The following is a 15962-nucleotide window of genomic DNA, read 5'->3' on the forward strand; positions in this document are numbered from 1 at the left end:
CCACAGAGAGACAAGGCGGGTGAGGGTAATATCTTTTATTGAACCAATTTCTGTTGATGAGAGAGACAAGCTTTTGCCCAGAGCTTTTTTTTCGGTCTTCAGAATTTGCTCTGGGCCCTTCACCTTTCTGGATACCCCAGAGGGAGGCCTGTGGGGGAGGGAGTTGGAAAGTGAGCCTGTCCTTCACTCACCTTGCAATGGTGGCTCCTGTCCACTGAGGCTGGGTCTGGACACAGGGGCCATGGGGCCAAATTTTGTTGCGTGGTGCTGCACCCGTGTGTGTTGGGTCACAATGCCACTTGGTTTGGGGGCCCACTCAAACAGGGGGCTTAGGGCTAACTGTCCCTTTTGGTTCACCTTCTGGGCCCTGGTTCTGGAGTAGTCCCTGCAAATGCTCACAAAGCATCCACAGAACAGGTGAGGGCTATGTACATCTCTAATGAACAGCAAGATTAGAGCCAGCGCTTCAACTCTGTACTGGAGGTAAAACAATGCTCATTGTCTGAGCAGTGAATCCTTCACTCACAGCAGGCCAGGCAAAGTCTCTCTATCCTGAAACAGTGGATCAGATTCCAGGCACAGAAGACAGTTTGTGCTGTGGAACCCTTCACAAGCTTTGCCTTTGTCCTTCTCTCACACTAGGGGAGAAAACACTGGCTGAAGGCTAAGCAGGATAAGCGTCAGAGGCTCCTTCTGAGCAGAGCTTGTCGTGAACATCTCAACTAAATATTTTTTTGTTGGAAAATGATTTGTTGAAACCAAATCTTTTTACAGAAAACTATGCCCCTAGCAAGTGCACTCACCCAACTGAGGCAACGCACAGACTTAAATCTGGGCTGCCCATCTCTCAGGTGAGTGCCCAAACTACCAGGCTCTTGGAGATTTTGGGTTGTTTTTTTTTTTCATAAAAAATTTCAAAAGGACTTGATTCATTCTGTATTGGCATGGAAACATGTCAAAACCGCTGAAATTTTTAAGAAACATTACTCTTGTTTTCCAGCCAGTCCTCATTCTGAGCTCTGCCTCCCTGGGTTCCCACCAAAACTGTTCTGTTGTGTCATTCCTTGTATTTGCTTTGTCTCCTGCCTCCCTCCATGCTTAAAGGGCAGGCACAACAAGCTACAAGAACAAATGTTTCCTCTGCTTGCAGGGAACACTGTGTACTGGTGCAGAGAGCTTCATTCCTTATCTAAGCACTCACTGTGCGATACCTCTCCTGGGGCTTGCGCTATTCCTAAGGGTGACAGGGGAGGTCCTACAGCTATTAAAAACTAAAGTTGGTGGCAAAATGATTCCCCCCCATATTATTATTATAATGATTATTTACAAAAATGAAAATTATTTTGCTTTTGTTGAAATATTTTTGAGGGGAGGATGTTAAAAACCAGACCCTGAAAACCAAAATAAATTAATAAAAACATGGTTTTTAAAAAAATAACAACAACAAAATTGGACATTTTTCACAGAAATGTCAAAAAAGCCCTTTTTCATTAAAAAACCCATTTGACACAACATTTTCAATACGTTCTAAAAATATTATATTTCAAAATGTTTCTAGTAACTAAGTTAAACTAAACCATGATCCACTTAAAAGAAGTCTGGTTTGTCCTAGTCTAACTTTTCATGTATTTCTGTGTTTATTTTAGGTACAAGTCTTTTTCTGATACTTATCAGCACAATATGATAGCCATATTTACAGTAATGAATTTACCTTTAAAACATCTCTGGGGGGGTATTATGTCCATTTTACAGACAGGAAACAGAGGCAAAAAAGATTAAATGATTTGCCCAAGGTCAAACAGGCAATCTGTCAAACCTTGGAACAGAATCTGGATCTGCAGTCCCAGTTCAATGCATGAATCCTTCCTCGTAGAATCATTGGATCTTTTTATCTACAATATTAACAACAAAAGGGCCAAAGTAACTCAAAGAATGGTTACTTCTCCCTCGTCATGTTCAGGCTATGTTTGTATGATGTCATGATTTGTGATCACTCACATGTCGTGCTTCACTGCGTCTGAGAAAAAAATACATCTTTAGCCTTCGGGCTATCTGAGTGAAGAATAAATGGCTCACTGTTAGGAAACATGCTAGCTTGGTCAAACGAATCCCTTTCTTGTATAAGGCCATGAGCTGTACAGATGTGTCATAATTTACTGTTTAATGATTACTCTCAGACCAAATAACGTTCAAGAGATTACCACATCTGTAAAATACTCTGACTAAAAGCACAGGACATTTTGTACAGAATGATATAGATAAGCAACCTGTTATTTATAGGGACAGCAACTTTGTGTTAACATTACTGGTGCATAAACTGGCAAAGTCTGCTTCGGTTTAGTGCAAGAGGAAAACAAAGAATCTCAGAGCTCTCATTATTCTAATCTCATTTAGACATCCTCTCTTCAGCCTGGTCGTTGATTTAGACAGCACCTGTAAAGCTGTTTGTGCACTCTGTGTGTCCTTTGGGTCATCCTTCTCTTCTCCAGAGTGATGTTTGTTATTCTGCACGTGTGCTACCGGCATAGGTTGAATTATTTCCCCGGTTCTCTGAAAGCCTCTTGTCATTGTCCACAATCAAATTAAGCATATTGCATGTGATCATTTATTTGAGGCTCATGTTGGGTTTGGGGACTAACCTAGCTACAAAAGCATAAGCACAATAGCCAGAGAATCAGCAGGTTCCTGTGATGTGACTATTGTTTTTTCCCCCTCCTGTTTAGTAACAGGTGGTATTTATCTAAGCAGCCTGCACTGGGCAGCTGGCTGATGGGTGCTTCCAGCTGGACATCATCTCTCCTTTTAGCTCAACCACACCTGCTTCAGACAGCAAACAAGGCCCTTTTTCATCTTCAATATCTGCATGAAAGGATTGTTGTTGTTGGTAGTGGTGTGTGTGTGGATGGTAAGGCAGGGTGGGGGGAGGAGGAATTTTGGACCAATCACATCTCTTTCAGCTGTAATAATTCATAATGCCTGCAGATCCCATCTACTCTTGTACCAAAAAAAAAAGAATTAGGTCTAAGGGTTTTTTCTTTGTTTTGCTCTGTTACACTACTCTCTTTAACACAGCCATTTCATTATCTCTTGCTATCATTTGATCAGATTTGTCTTCCATTAAAACTTCCTTTCCCTTGAAGCAGACGGTGACATGAGTATGCATGCCTCTCCGGGCTTTTATTGCTCTGAATTAAGAAATGGTAGAATAGTCTCATGAAAGATTAATGACTTCCTGCAAGCATCTTTGTACCTGAGGACAAGCAATTACAAAAATATGTCCAAAAGAAAACAAGAAAGGATGTTAGAGTGTCCTGGCCAGGTATTTCCTGGCAGACAGCAAGCTTAGCCTGTTCCAGTGCCAGCTTATTTAGAGCTAAGGAAACTTCTGTCTTGCACTCATGTATCATATTTTGTTTTGTACATTAGTAGCAATGTTGTCTTTGTAACAATATATCTATAACTGACACTGTACAGGTATTTCCCTCGATGCTTTGATTGTGCTTGTGTTTGCGGGCATGTGCTTGCACTGGTGTATGAGAACGGATTGTCTGACTTTAAGGCTGAGCCCTAAGACTTGATTAATATATATATATATTTTCAGTAACTGTTTCATATTTACCAATTCTCATCATTTTCTGGTTGATTTCGTAAAGTTTGCTTTGGGTTCACAGGGAGAGAGTTGAGGCAGGAGCCTGAAAGAAACTCTATATACTGAATACTTTAAAAGTGAACATTCATCATTCAACTCACTTTCTGTCACGGCCTTTCAGAGAGATCAGGAACTGAACAGAATCTGTTTCTCTAAATAGGGCATCAGAAGTGCACTGAAAACGGACTGAAACTCATTTCTATTTAGAGGAAGCACACAGAGCTATTTTTCAATTAAGCACAAATATTTATGTCCAAATATCATGGAAGGTCTGAGTTAAACCCGTAAATTTTAGAGTGGAGGCTTTTCAATGCATTCTTAACTTGGCCAGTTGTTCCTAGGGAGTGCAGCACAGATGGTATGTGAGATCACCCCTGTAATAAACAGGCAAAGCAGATGACTTGTGTAGTCTTAATTGTCTCACTTTGTTGGAATTGGCACACTGCAAGGGGCCTAATAATATCCACGTTGATGGACCAGGTTCCAGCATGATTGTCCCCTAATGTGGTTAAAGTGCTATTCCATCATTTTAAAATCCAGATGGGACCCAACCATGTTTTAACCATGTCTACAAACCATGATATAGCCTTGCTCTGTCCAGGGTCCTGTCCAGGGTCCCCAACGTTGTGATAGTTCTAGTGTAGATGGGCCCCCAGGCCCAATCTGTATGAAGGTTTCAAACCACGGGTCCAATCCTGCTCACTAGACTTTAGTTATTGAACCAAAAGAAAGTCAGATTATGCTCAAGTTAGCACATTCCTTAGGAAACTTTATTTAATTAATGCTCAATTTGCATTCAAGTTTGCAAACTTTGAGATTCTTGGATGAAATGTGCTATGGACATACTAAAGTAGCTCTTCTGAAGAAAGTGCTAACATATGGTACTATTTCATTACTTTATATGGGCACAGCAATACTTACCTACTTCCCGGGTGTGTTACCAGGCTTATCCTTTAGAAATATTCAGCCAAAAGACAGTAAAAGTATAAAATACTATTATCATACAATATCAGAACACAGTGTACTATATTTTGACATTAAAGTAGGTTTCAGAGTGAACACACTAGATGTGAAAGTGCTGTTACTCTGGAGAGGCTAATTGTGTATTTCTGTTGCCTTCTCAATACCAACACAATGGATCAAATACCTCCCTGATGTAAAACACCAAGGATGTTTTTGGCCCAAGGTGTGTGAAAAATGTTACCGCTGAAACTGAGGTATTCTTTTTTTAATCTGTCATAATTTCTAGATTTAATGCCTAAATTCCTCATTTGCATTTGATGTGTTCCAGAAGAATAAAACATTTTCAGTGAAATTATCCTTTGTTTTAATGTACCCGTGTTTTTTAAACCAATTGCACTATAGATCCATTGCTAAGAACAGAAATATATCCATCTATTTCACACCTTCTATATACATAGGAGAGGGTGGAATCATACAGTATTTCACAATTATGTAAGCAAATAGTAAACCCAACGTGTTCTGTATGCACATGTATGTTGCTTGCACAAGGCAGCATGCATCTGGGGATGTATCACAAATTCTTATTCACAAATGAAATGATATCTGCTCTTGTCTGATAACAAGAGCATAGTTATTCAAGGCAAGCTGAACTTCCTTCCTGGAGTTTTTATCCTGACCTGTTTATGAGATTCTGAATGGGGTTGTTACGTAAGTGTTAAATAAAGAATAAATCCATTTCTTACAAGTAAGCGATACCCCAGCGCACACTGTTAAATATGATCACCTGCATAAAGGGAGAAACAATTGGTTCATTCTAAAGAATAGCTATTGGTGCCAAAAGTGGAATAATTGAATAAGGCAAAAAGAAAAAAAAACGTAGATCCTCCCTAGGATGTTAATGATACAATATTATCTCTCTCTCTCTCTCTCTCTCTCACACACACACACACACACACACACAGACACACACACACACGAAGGAACATGTGAAAATACGACACAGCTCTTTTCATGGTAACTCTAGCTATGACCAGACCCAGCTAAACTCAGCTAGTGTTAATCTCTATTGATACCAATAATAATTAGTTAAGACGTGCTCAGGATGGTCTCATATCAAATCTTAGCCATTGCTGCTCACTGGGTTAGAAATTTCTTCTCTTTTCAGCCCTGACTTTCAGATCTATGTTATGTGGATAGGAGCCATCTTTCTTGATGTTGGGGAGACTATTTACCTTTAGTCATCTTTGACAACTGCTAACACAGTGAGGGAAATATGTAGGGGACTGTAGGATTAATGGACAGAAAATTCCACCACTCAAAATACAAGCAATCTGTCCCATTCAGAGATAAAATTTTCTACTGGCGGTAGTGTACTGGACAGATTAACATTATAACTACCCCACTGTCCTTCTGACAGGCCAAATGAGACATTTTCTGCCATCTTCAATAGGAAAATATGTTGTAATTATTGTGAAGAAGGGCGTTAAAGTTTCAGAGGAAAGACAAACGGATAATGTATCATTTATATAGTATTTTACAACTTCAAAACGGTGTGTAGACATAAACCTGTCTCTAGTATTAATCTCACTGTACATTGGGGACATACAGTGAAGTCCAAATTTGCCTCAGGTATAGATCCACTAAAATCAATAGGGTTACAGTAGGGATATATTTGGCTCGAAGAGAGTAAGTCCCTTGCCCAAGGCCCCATAGTAAATTAATGACTGAGCCACTAATTCCTTAAGAAATTCTTGTATCTGAATCCCATTACAGATCACTAGCCCATATTGTCTCTCAGTAAAAATACTAGCCAAACTACTACTAATTTTATTTTTTTAAATTAAAAAAACAGACACACTACTCAATTTTACAGTGTTTAAGATATCAGTTTTCAAATCTGTGAGAAAACACACAAAGTCAAATCTTCTTCTGCTTCAGTGTTATTCCCCTTTAAATTTAAATTACCTTTTTCCATTTTAAAATTTATTTTTACTTCAACTAATGTGTTTACTGTAGTTTACTTGGCAATGTCAAAGCTGGCTTGCTAGCAGTCTCCTGTTTTTCATTGCAATTATTAAGGTAATTTTCAGACTGTTTACAGATAAGAAATGGATTTTTTAAAAATCTGTTGCTGCCAAGAAACACTATAAAAAGTCTCCCAGAGTTGAAATCCTATTACCTGAAACAATACAACAGATATTGAAAATGGGAGTTTTGTGCCTTGCTTGTGATCTATCACTAATAATCTGCCGACATGCATGGCAAAAGTTAGTTGCTGTTTAGTTGGAAAACACAAAGAGCCAGGTTTGTCTCTGGCAAGACCATTCCAAGAAAACTAGAGCAATACTTAGCTGGTTATTCTCCCAGCCATTACCGTGTCAGCTGAAATAAAGACTGAAATATATGAAATGAACAAAAATAGTAAGTTGAAAATTACTCTTTGCTGATAAACACAATAAAAGGTTACTAAAACAATGTGTCCTGTCTTTTTGTAAACTATTATCTTAATTTCTACCAGAATCATCTCTGTTGTGAAATTGTAAAAGAACCAGAAACCTGATTTATTAAAATACGTGCTTGCGTTAAGCTTTGACTTAGTGCCTGTAGGTCTTTCAACAATAGGACTTAACATTCTGACCTAACATTTAATGTATTAATCCTTATTTTATCCTGATACTAAGATTCTCTGCTGTATTAAATCAATCCAGGTTAATTCAAAATTACGTCTCTCCCACCCAGTATCAATAGGTCCACTGTTGGTTTTCCCTAGAGCTGACCACCCAGTTTTATGAGAATCTGCAGTGAATTAGAAAATCTGACATTGCTGGAGGAGCTGGACAGCTAGGATATGGCTTGTCATTCGTCCTATACAATACACACTCTTTGTCTGCTATCTCTTAAACTAACCTGACATAATTTAGCCTCCTGGTCAATGGTATCTTTATTCTCTCAGAAGGAATGCCTCGCTCACCGGCGTTATTAAGAAATTTCTGGACAATGTTTAGTGGCTGTGCAATAATCCAAGGTTCTATTAAAAAGCCATCTGGGTAATTAATAGCACATTTGTTCTCAGCCTCCTCCCAATTTGTCCATTAGTGGAATAAAAGCACAGGACAAAGGGTAATGTGGTTCAGTTATATTTTACAAGAATTCTTCAGGAAGTTGAAAACACATGATAGTTTTCCAAAGATACATATGTTTATGGGCGCTCAGTGAGAGCAGCAAACAGTGAAACCCACAGGTTTTTTTATCAGGCTTTCCCACTGTCAATAGCTGATTGACTTAAATAACTCAGAGACAGCATTTACTATGTTCTCAATTGAATTCACAAGGCCCAGCATGAGAGGAGTAGGGTGTATGATTTGCCTATATAATTTCCAGTAAATTAAAACTGATAAAACTGATTCCAAGATCCATGTCATGGCTCCACATCAAAACCAGCACAAATAACTTTTATACTCTCTCTCACCTGGTAGTTGAAGGCTTTTCTGAGGTTTCTTTTTAATGTGTCCTCTTGAAAGCAGGATTACAGCCTCAGGCTGCACTCTCTGTATGAGTGGTTTCCCCCTCTCTCTTATTTTCTTTTTCTTTTCCCTTTAAAGCATCTGAAGAAGAAATACTTTGAGATTTTAGAAGTCTGTGGTTAAATTAAGAAACAAGACCCAATCAGGCTTAGGTGGGTTTTTTATTCCTTACTCTGGTAAGGCGATAATTACTAGAGTTTTGTTTCTGTTGGCATTAAAAAAAAAGAAAAAAAAGAAAAAAAAGCGCCAAGTTTGCCTTTTCTAAACTACCATGCAAAATTTGTTGAGAACACAAAAGTTCTCACACAAGGACGACAACTTAGCAATAGGAATCTGTGTTGTACAGTAAATATGTATGTGTGTGTGTATGTCTGTCTGTCTGCATGCATGCATGTGGGTGGGTGTTTATAATGGGTCCCAGGAACTATAGCTGGGATAAGCCATCTAACTCCACTTGAACTCAATGGAACTGTGAAACTGTGCTGATTTACACCAGCTGTGGAACTTTATATGGAGTCACATATAATGGCTCACATATATACACATATTTTCCCCAGCTGAACTCTTGTCTGCTTTCTGTGAAAAATTTAATTTTTTTATCATAAAAACAAAAGCCTAAAAATGGAAATATTTTTATTTGGATATGCTGTTGCGCTGCCGCATGGAAGTTGTAGTTCAGTTGCCTCATGCCCCCATTCTTCTCTCTAGGCCAGACTCCCTAAACTTCAATACACCTCCCATAATGCAACCTTTCCCTTCACCTAGAAGAGAGACCATGCAGTATCATAGGAGATACGGTCAGAGTAGGGAGCCTGGCCTGCAGAAACAAATGGGAGCACAAGGCACCTGACCAACCCCAATGAAGCACTGTGGAAGCATTTCCAAATTCAAGCTATTTCCCTTTTTGGCAAACTTTCAGTTTCTGATTTTTGCTGAGAAATTGATATTTTCTGAGGAAAATTCCAACCCAAAATGATTTTATTTTCAGATTTTTCTGTGGAAAAAATTCCCATTTCCTGATCAGCTCTAATATATATATAATGAATGCTAACACTTACAAAGGCACATACATACACACAGGGAGTCGAATAGAGAATGTTCGGATTTTAATCTGGACTGCAGCCAAAGCAGATGGAGCATAGAGGCAACACAACATGAACAGTGCATTTTCAGGTTTCTTTGCACTCATATTTCTACCAACTTTGTGTCAGTGGGCCCTTGCCACAGCAATACAAATATTTGTTGGTACTTTACAACCTTACATACCTGTAAATACACTGCATTTACAAATCAGAGTTCTGTAAATACTCAAGGAAGTATAGGTTGGTTATAAATATTTAACTGTGTGCACCAAATGTCTACTTTGTTTGCACAATGTATGCTCAGATACATAACGCAGTTTTCAGACTGTGATTATTTAAGGTGATATACCACAAAGACTTTAAGTGTGTGCTTAACTTTAAATCTGAGAGTTGTCTCATTCAATTCAGTCTAACTGATTACATGCTTAAAAGTACTTGCTTAAATGCTGTGTTGAAGTGGGGCCTAAATGTAACATATCACAAAACCCTTCATCACAAGCAAGAGTCATTATTATTAATGATTTGTATTACAGTAGTGCCCAAATTTGCTGATCAGGATCAAAGCCTCTTTGTGGTGGGTGCAGTACAAATATAATTTAAAGACTGCTTTAAAATGAACAACTGAAATCCCAGGTGTCTCTCAAAGTAGACAGGGCTAACAGTGATTCTGAAATTCTATTTCTCTATGTTAAGTCTCTCCCTCACTCTCTATGGGCCATCTATCATATTATAAAACTTTTTTTTTTTTTTTCCTAACGATAGCTCATCTCAATTGATTAGACTCTGCCTGTTGCCTGTTGTACTTTCCACTTCCACCTTCTGTCTGTATGTATAATATATCTCCTGTCTGTGTGTGTTCCATCCATCAGAAGAAGAGTTGAGCTTAGCTCACAGCTCATGCTGAAAAAAAAAAATTTTAGTCTCTCTGTGCCCACAAGTACTCCTGTTTTTTTTGCGGATACAGACTAACATGGCTGCTACTCTGAAACCAGTGATTCTGAGGTTTCTGATGAAATGGTCAGTACAGACTGTGACAGTTTCTAAAAGAATTAAATGAGCCAAATTCAGTTCTTTGTAATCCTGTCTATTCAGTGGCGTTGTGCCTGCTTATTACTCTGTGCTGAACTGGACAATGTGCTTTCTCATTCTTTCAGCACAGTGCACTTACTCTTATGCATTGTCAAAATGTTCCCCAATGTTTCAGTTGTGTACATTGCACCAATAGGTATTATTTTTTCTAAAAAAATTGACCGTGCTCACTCCCCATCTCTCCTCTCTGGTGTATGTTCCCATCCTCTGTAAAGTATTGTACAAAATGTAACAACTTACTGCAAAAGCAGCCTGAGGACCTTCAGCATAAACACAAACCTTCTGTGTGCTACAAGGTCTGCCAAAACATCACACAGAAATGGACTACTGAATTGCAAAAATTAGTTAAAAAAACTGCCATTTTTATTTAGAAAAGTGTAAAGATTAAATGCGGCGTGCTTCTTCTAGCAAAAGTCATTCAAAATTAAACAAACCAGCCAAAAAGACTTTTCACATTTTCAGACAGGAAAGGTCTTTATGAGCTGAGATATCAAGCTCTGTACTTTGTAGGGCTGATCCTCACCTAGTGAAATTTGGCATAGCTCTGTTGAAGGCAATGGAGCTATCCTGATATATACCACATAAGCAACTGGGCTTGGGATTTTTAATAGAAATGCCGAGACACATTTAACAGTGTTGCTTCTAGTAGAGGTCTGAGACAAGAATTAGTGAGTCAGAGACAATTGACAAGGAGTTGTCAGTCGCTGAGGCTGCTCCAGTCTAATTTCATAAGTTTGGTTTTACAATAGCCTTTCAGAAGAGGTTTTCTTTAGCCAATGGAGTTTATTCATGGGTTAGAGGAAGACTATGACTAATTTTAAATTATATACACAGGATATTCCTGTCCCATTGTCTTTTTGGCATAGCAGAGGTGCCTTCTGAAAAGTTTAGAGCAGTGCAGATTGAATTGGAACTGACCTGTACTTAACCTATTCAGCTTAATCTATTCCTGACAGACTCTTTTCAACAGCAAGCTCACACAATTCTCCTTTTGCATTTTTCTTGGAGAAAGCCATCAATCAAGCTATTTTTTCCTCACTGTTTTAGGCTCACTGAGCTTGTGACTCACATACAAACTTCAACACAAATCCATGTATCACCATTTCTCCACAAGTTCATCCCGTCCTAAGAGAAGCACAGCAAGCATTTTATATCGCCACTATGGCAGGATGCATTTCAAAATGGTGTGAGTTTGTATAGAGTATAGCTCATTCTGTACGTGGAAGGAAAGGAAATTAGTGAAAACACTCCTGGCCGTTCTATGCAAATTTTGATATTAGCAGAATACTGGTACAGAGGACCTTTAATTTTCTGCATCTGTTGCATCTATAAAAATCTCTTATTGATGTTAGATGTGGTAAAACCAAGGGGTCAAAAAGGCGGTAGTTCCCCCATCCTCTACTGTATCCAACACTTGTCTATATATAAAAGAACAGGAGTACTTGTGGCACCTTAGAGACTAACAAATTTATTTCAGCATAAGCTTTCGTGAGCTACAGCTCACTTCTTCGGATGCATAGAATGGAACACACAGACAGGAGATATTTATACATACAGAGAACATGAAAAGGTGTCTATATATGCCACCCATCCAACCAATGAAATGTTCTGCATTCAATGTGAATTGTAAGTAGTTCTGTTTTGAGCCCAATGCTCAGGTGTTGAGTGCAACCTATGAGATGCTGAGTGCCTATTGGAAGCAACAGGAGTTTAGGATGCCGAGCACAGCCTCGAAGGCTGCTCAGTAGCAGTAATACTAGAAGTAGTATTAGAAATCTTCTCTCACTGCTAGTCTTCGAAAATCAACATTTTTAAGAGTAGGACACTACTTTTTCTTTAATTTCACTAAAATTTATGTTCATGGAGAGTGAGACAACTGTTCTCCTTTTCCAATGAAAATTTTCAATAGAAGGGATGAACCGAGAGAAAATGTATAATGGCAATTTCTCAATTTTTAACCATGTTAAAAAAAGAATTAGGTATCTGGAAATTATACAAATCAGGTAACATCAAGTAATTCTAGGAGATCCTGTACACTTGAAAACATTTTAATTGTCACAGTGAGATATTAGCAGGAATAACCAAACAGTATCATATCTCTGTAATAACTAGTTTCACTGATTAAAGACTAAAATCTACTATATAGAGCTCAACATTGTTTGTTCTTTCTAGAGTGAGCTCATTAGAAAAAAAACAGACCGGAAACATATGGACAACATAACAGGTTATGGACAAAATTAACCTTGTAGATCTACATTGCCCTATTGTGTACTCATGAACATTGGCATTTGAACGTGACACACAAAGACATGAAATCATCGTCCTACTGCCTCTGGGAATTTGACCTATTTTGATTAAATCTATTGCCCTGCATTTCCTTTTCATGCTTTGCCAGCTTTTCCTTCTGCTTGTGCAATAGGTGGCTTCTACACATTGACAAAAAACCCACAGCCCACAGTAAGTACAAATAATCATTTCTTAAGGGCTTGATGTAAAAGCAGGAGGAGAAGGAAGACTAGTGCCTAGTTTAGTTAGCACTGCACTGCTGGAGACAGCAAACAATGTGCTGTGCGTCCTTTAAAATCTGCCCAGAGAAAGATTGTTAGTTAATTCTATCTTCGTTGAAATGGCAGAATTTACTTATCCTTCACTTTATGACACTTTAGACCTTTACAGTTCATCAGCAGTTGTCTTGCTGGAGGTGCAATACTGCCCATCTTATGGCACTAACTCTAAAATCGCTGTGATGGATACTATCACTGGAACAAAATATAAATACAGTCAACAACACCACTGTTGACACACCAAGCAATACTCAGCAGGCATTGCTATTACATTTAAACGTGCAGTGAAATAAAACAAAATATTCCAAGTGCACCCTTTGCCCCCATCTAATGGTTTCCGTTCTTTTGCCATGTTCCATAAAGATTCTTGGCACAAAGAGCCGGAGTACAGGGAGAGCTGGATTTCTGGGTATTGAGATGATAGCCAAGTTAGATTTGTAAATAGCAAACAGATGACGATGATGAAATTCTTGTGGGGTTGATAATGAAAGCCAACTGAAATGTGCAAAGATGAAATAATAATGTGTCTGGAAGTCATACCTTGCAATTAATCTTCTTGTCTTGTTCATTCAGGCTCCACTGAACTGAAGGGCCTTTGCCAGAATGTAGGAATCCAAAAGGGGACACATATTCCTTGTGTCCCTAAAGATTGATTTGATGATTAAAAGTCTACATTTTCTAGCTGACCTCTTGTTGGGTTAGGCCATTAAGAATGCTGTGCAGCAGGAGTTATTTCTCTTTTACAGTGTAGTACTGTTTATGGTGATGCTAGCCTTAATTGTTCAACAATCACATTGGACCCAAACCAATCATTGATTGGCTTAAAATTAAGAGTTTTTTTAAAGATGGTAATAAATCATTTTTTTGTCCTGCCTTCTGAATTTTGAGTCTTTAGGGAAAGCTCTTATCCTGGATTGGTATGTGACCATTTCAAGTTGAAAATTCAAACTCAGATGCACACCCAAATGCACAGACCTCCCAGCTGGCTGCTAAGTGGGGTCTCCACTTTCCTCTCCTAACACTTTGGTGTAGGGAAACTGTCATTCCATCTCCCTCTACTGTCCCCTTCTCCATATCATTCTACATCTTCTGACTCCTTTCACAGTTTTGCTCGCTGCTCTCCCAGTTCTCTTGTCCCCCATCAACTCTTTGTTTTCACCTGGCCTGCACTTCTTCCCTCAGTTTCCTAACCTCTCATATTCTCCCACAGTTCCCACCTCTGCCCCTTCAGCTTGTCTTCTGCTCTCTGTACCCCTATGATTTCCTCTCTCTCTCTCTCTCTCACACTGACCCTCCATCCTCATGTTCCCTCAGCCAACTCCTTTTCCCCAACCCAACAGTCCCGAGCTCTACCCTCACTCTATTTCTGCTTCCTTCCCAACATTTCTCAATCTTACCTCAGTCTCCTGATCTTTCATGGCCAACTTCAATGGCCTTACATTAGTTCTCATTTTATGTGATGCACCTGCCTGTTCTTAAATCATCAGTCTCATTTTCTATAAGGTTTCTCATTTTCTAGGAATGGTATCTTGGTATCAATATTCTTCTCTCTCGGAATATTCATTTTGCAGTACTCATAGGAAAAAGTTATCACATAGCTGGCCTATGAATAAGGATTTAAACTCAAGGTATAGGATCCTTTATTATTTTCATTTTATCTCTTGCCTCTTAGGGCTGCTGTTGGCTCACAGGGTTTTTTACCTGTCGCCTTTACATGGGTGACATTCACACCTATGCCTCAATTTCAGATTCTTTCTGATGTCAGTCTTCATCTTTCTCATATGCATAGATGCATAGCTGACATCTCATGTCAAAGAGCCAGAATTGTCTTACATTGAATATAGATAAAGTGGAGGGGCTTGGTTGATTTGGTTTTACATTGAAATTAGGTGTTTCATTAGCCCTTGATGGTGATGGAAATAATCTCAGAGCAGTCATTCAACCTCTGGCTACTAAGTAGTTTTAGAATGCGTATGCCTTAGCACATAGCCAGCAGAACACTTCCCACATTTTCCGTATGCATGATAAGGAATTGAAAGGCAGCAGAGACTGTGAAAAGGAGGCAAATTATAGGGATATTTATTTATCGGTTGCTTTTGATTCAAAACTGAAATCCCTATTCATCTCAGAGGTTACAATTCACATACTTTTAAAATGCTATTCATTAACTTACTGTTTGGCCTAGAACAACCTGACTCCACCTGTCTGTATGATCTTGCAATATTCATGGTTTACTCTGGAGTGAAGGTAAGATTTGATGGAGCTGTACACAGTAGGCAAGAAGGGCAGCATCTCACCTCGATCCCATTCTTTTGACTCTCTTTCTCAGTCATTCAGTCTTAGCTCTCTGTCCTTTTCCCAAGGTTTCTATTTGCCACTGAGCACTAGGTATTGCCTTGGCTGGTAAATATTTGTTTTTTTTATCCACATGAATTACAATGTATCAGCACAGTCACATCTTCAACCCTTGCTTGCACTCTATGTACAGTCCTCAGGCACATAACCTCACGCAGCAGTTGCTCATGTTCTCTAAACAGAATCCAGAGATGTGGATGTGAGGCATTACACCTTAACTCTGATAGTACAGTTCCAATGATAAAGTAATAAAGATTTTTTGTATAACAGGTGGGGGATGTTTTTGGGGTGTCAGATTGGGCGCCATAGGGCATGTGATCTGTAAATCAGGCCCATGTTTGTGTGTTCCCAGGCTTTTGGTGTCTCTCAAAAAACATCCTTTTATTTACAATTTCCAGATGGATCTCTGAAGTCATTCCATACATACTGAGTCATTCAGATTGTGTCCTCTACCTCTCCACCAAAGTGGTAAGTGTGTTGCTGTACAAAACAGATGCTGGCCTTTAAAAGTTAACAACAACAACAAAAATATTCAGAACCAAGTCAATTAGGAAAGCTGTCCCATAACTATAAAGCACGCGCACCAATGCAATTAAAAAGCACCATCTGGGACATTTCACCACAGACTTCTGCAGAAATCCATTTGTTGAAAGAAAAAGACACTGTAAGGGCATTTTATCATTTCATTCTCTTAATGGAGAAAGAAATCCCTGTAGCTCTCTGATGATATCTGATG

The 15962-nt window shown here is 38.8% G+C and overlaps 1 long non-coding RNA gene across 1 annotated transcript in view; it reads right to left on the reverse strand.

The window, feature by feature from the left end:
• Positions 1-15962, reverse strand: part of LOC120398310 — a 57191-nt gene that overhangs the window by 10791 nt on the left and 30438 nt on the right. The window contains exon 2 of the long non-coding RNA XR_005594309.1: positions 8082-8217. This is a non-coding gene — a long non-coding RNA (uncharacterized LOC120398310). The remainder of the gene's footprint in view (positions 1-8081; positions 8218-15962) is intronic.

The sequence above is a fragment of the Mauremys reevesii genome, linkage group 2 (assembly GCF_016161935.1).
Source record: "Mauremys reevesii isolate NIE-2019 linkage group 2, ASM1616193v1, whole genome shotgun sequence".
NCBI classification, from domain to species: Eukaryota; Metazoa; Chordata; order Testudines; family Geoemydidae; genus Mauremys; species Mauremys reevesii.